At 40.2% G+C, this 3,120-nt stretch overlaps 1 long non-coding RNA gene across 1 annotated transcript in view; it reads left to right on the forward strand.

The window, feature by feature from the left end:
- Nucleotides 1–2,609, forward strand: part of LOC102501693 (uncharacterized) — a 4,527-nt gene extending 1,918 nt beyond the window's left edge. The window contains exons 2-3 of the long non-coding RNA XR_337477.2: nucleotides 1,699–1,780; nucleotides 2,529–2,609. This is a non-coding gene — a long non-coding RNA (uncharacterized LOC102501693). The remainder of the gene's footprint in view (nucleotides 1–1,698; nucleotides 1,781–2,528) is intronic.
- Nucleotides 2,610–3,120: the final 511 nt, after the last annotated feature.

The raw sequence follows: 3,120 nt of genomic DNA on the forward strand, positions 1-3,120 counted from the left end.
GAGCGCACGCGCCCTATAGCGAAAACCTCTCCAAAAAAAAAAAAATATATATATATATATATAAATGGTTAATATGGTAAACTATGTTACCTGTATTTTAACACAATTTAAAAATTGGGGGAAAAAAGAACAATCAGTATCAAAGGAAGAGCCTGAAGGAAAATAAACAAGGGTAAGGAAGAGGATCCTGCAATGAGAAGTGAGAAGGAACAAGCAGAGAGGTAGTAGGAGAGCCTGTGCTCTCCTGGAGTCAGGGAAGAGATGGCTCAGCACAGTCAATGGTGCCGAAGGGATGGGTTCACAAAGAGAGGCAGAGGGGAATGGCTGTCTGGAACCTTGACCAGAGCCATGTCTGCCTGGGGTAGGTAGGGTACGTGCAAGTATGTTTAATCTCTGTTAACAGATAATAATAGAATTTTTTTTTGAGAGGTTTTCACTATAGGGCGCGTGCGCTCGCCAGACAGACAGAGAGAGACATAGAGACAGAAAGCAAGAAATCACCCCTCAGCGGGGATGGTCACGCCGCAATCCCTTCTCCTCCATTCTCCTCTCGGGATCTTGGGCACGCACGCACACGCGCCCGGCGTGAGTTTTAAGCCACCGGGTCCGGGACGCAAACTGCGGTCGACTATGTGGGAGTCCAGCGACATAGCCATTACGCTAACTGCTGGTTCCCAATAATAGAATTTTTAATAGAAAAATAATAGAATTTTTCTTGAGTGTATTATGAGCTAAATACTATATTAAGTGCTTTACATACCTTATCACATGTAATCCTCAAAATAATATCATCTCTGTGAAATACATGCTATTATGAACACCATATTTTTCAGATGAGGGACCTGAGATATATAGAGGAAAAGCAATGATAATACTAAGAGGACAAAAGCTAGTCAGCAGATAGGCTGGAAACTGAACTCAAGGAGTTGGACTCCAAGAAGAAACTCTTGAATATCACAGTGTACCCTCTAAATGATCTGCCACACATAATACTACTTACTCATCCATTCAGTGAGCCTACTATGTGCCAGACACTATTGCAGATGCTGGTAATCCAGAAGGTACGGAGCAAACCCATGACCGCATAGAATTTACTTTCTAGTGGAGGAAACAGAGAGTAAACAAGCAAAATGTGTGTACTTTCAGTACTTAGTGCAATAAATATTAAGAATGCAGATAAGAGGACCAGCAGATGGCATAATGGTTATGTCACTGGACTCCCACATGGCTGACCATGGTTCAAGTCCCGTACCCAGTGACTTGAAACTCAAGCCATGTGGGAGTAAGTGTGCGTGTATGCCCAAAGGAGAATGGAGTAGAAGGGATTGCAGTGTGGCCATCTCCCCCACCCGGGGGTGATTTTTCACTTTGTCTCTCTGGCAAGCACACATGCCCTATAGCAAAAAAACCTAAAAAAAAAAAAAAAAAAAAAAAAAAGGAAAGTAGCTAGACAGTGACTAACAAGAATTTTCTTAAGAGCTGATTTTTTTATTATTTTTTAAAATTTAACTTTTCTTATTTTAATTTGACCAGAAAGGGACAGAGTGAGCAAGAGAGAGAGGGAAAGTGAGAAAGCAAGCCACCAGGTCCAGGACTCGAACCACGGTCAGCCATGTGGTAGTCCAGCACCCTTAACCACCACGCTCCCTGCCAGCCCCAAGAATTATTTTTAATCATAGTTCTAAAATGACATTTCAGCAAATATCTGGATTAATGCAAGGACTGAGCTATGAGAAGATGCATTCCAGACTGAAGGAGGAAGAAGTGCCCTGACACTGAAGTAAGAATGAACTTGACTCAGCAAGGGAGAAGGTCTGGGGTGGGGGCAGAATGAGGGGAAAGTTGGTAGGATGTGAGATTGGTAAGTGAGGCAAGGACAACCTTATGGGTAAGAGTTTAGCGTTGTACTAGGTGTGACGGGAAGCCTGTGGAGGGTTTCCAGTCGGGCAGTGACAAACTCTGACTCACATTAGCTTGCACTAGAAACTGGACTTGGGGTTCTGTGAGCCTCATTCTTTCCTGTGTCTTAGAGTTGTGTTGTCATGTGGCTACTGACCATTTGTAATGTGACCAGTCTGAACTGAGCTATGCTCTAAGGGTAAAATGCACACTAGATTGCAAAGCAAGAATGTAACAGACTTTGTCAACAATTCTCCTGAAATGTTAAAATGACAATATTTTAGATATTTGGGTTAAATAAAATATATTCAATTTCCTTTTACCTATTTCTTTTACTCTTTTTTAAAATGTAGCTACTAGAACATTTTAGATTTTATATATCACTTGAGTTATGTGTCTACTGGACGGCCTTGGTCTGGATAACCTCCCTTCTGCTCACAGCCTCAGAGTGCTATGAAGACAAATGAAATAACTTTGTGTAGGGCTCTTTGAGTTTTCTTAAGGAAACACATTATGTAACAAGAAGATAAATTATTGAGGATGACAGTCAGCCAAAAAACGTACTGGTTCTTTATAGGCCAAAGATAATGTTACTGATTGAGTGGTGGTTTGTTCTGCTTTTCCCACAGCGGTGATGAGTGTGCACAAAGTCATCTGCAAATGCTTCTCTCCCCACCCACTCTACACCCTTCCTGCATTCCCTTACGACCAAAACAGCATATTTTTGAAATACCTGGCCCAGGTTAAGAATGCGGTTCTCTAGCAATGGAAATTTTTCTTTCTGCAAAGCTCTCAGTCCTGTACAGGTTTGAATCTCAGCCTATTTAACATAATATTCTAATTATCTGGTCTACTCAAGCAAGCAGATTCCAAATGTCAGTAATTATATCTATAATCGTAATTATAGAATGCTCTTGGTTCTCATATTCAATTCTAAATGTGGCCAATTAGAATATACTTATATTGCAAAAATTGATGCGCATGCTCTAACCAAGAAATTGGTTTCTCTTTGTGAATTTATATCTTCGAAAAATCTCATAATATTATAGATTAAGCCATATTTCAATCTACTGGATATGGCAGCATTTGAAGAGCTATATATAAAATATAAATATATTTATATGATTATAAGACAATGGGATTGTAAGACAGTGGAGTGATACAGCTGTATTAATATATTGTAGTCCTTAATAGTAGTAAGCGAGTAGAAGCATCAGGTGA

This window comes from Tupaia chinensis, unplaced genomic scaffold (genome assembly GCF_000334495.1).
Source record: "Tupaia chinensis unplaced genomic scaffold, TupChi_1.0 Scaffold146650_1, whole genome shotgun sequence".
Lineage (NCBI taxonomy): Eukaryota > Metazoa > Chordata > Mammalia > Scandentia > Tupaiidae > Tupaia > Tupaia belangeri.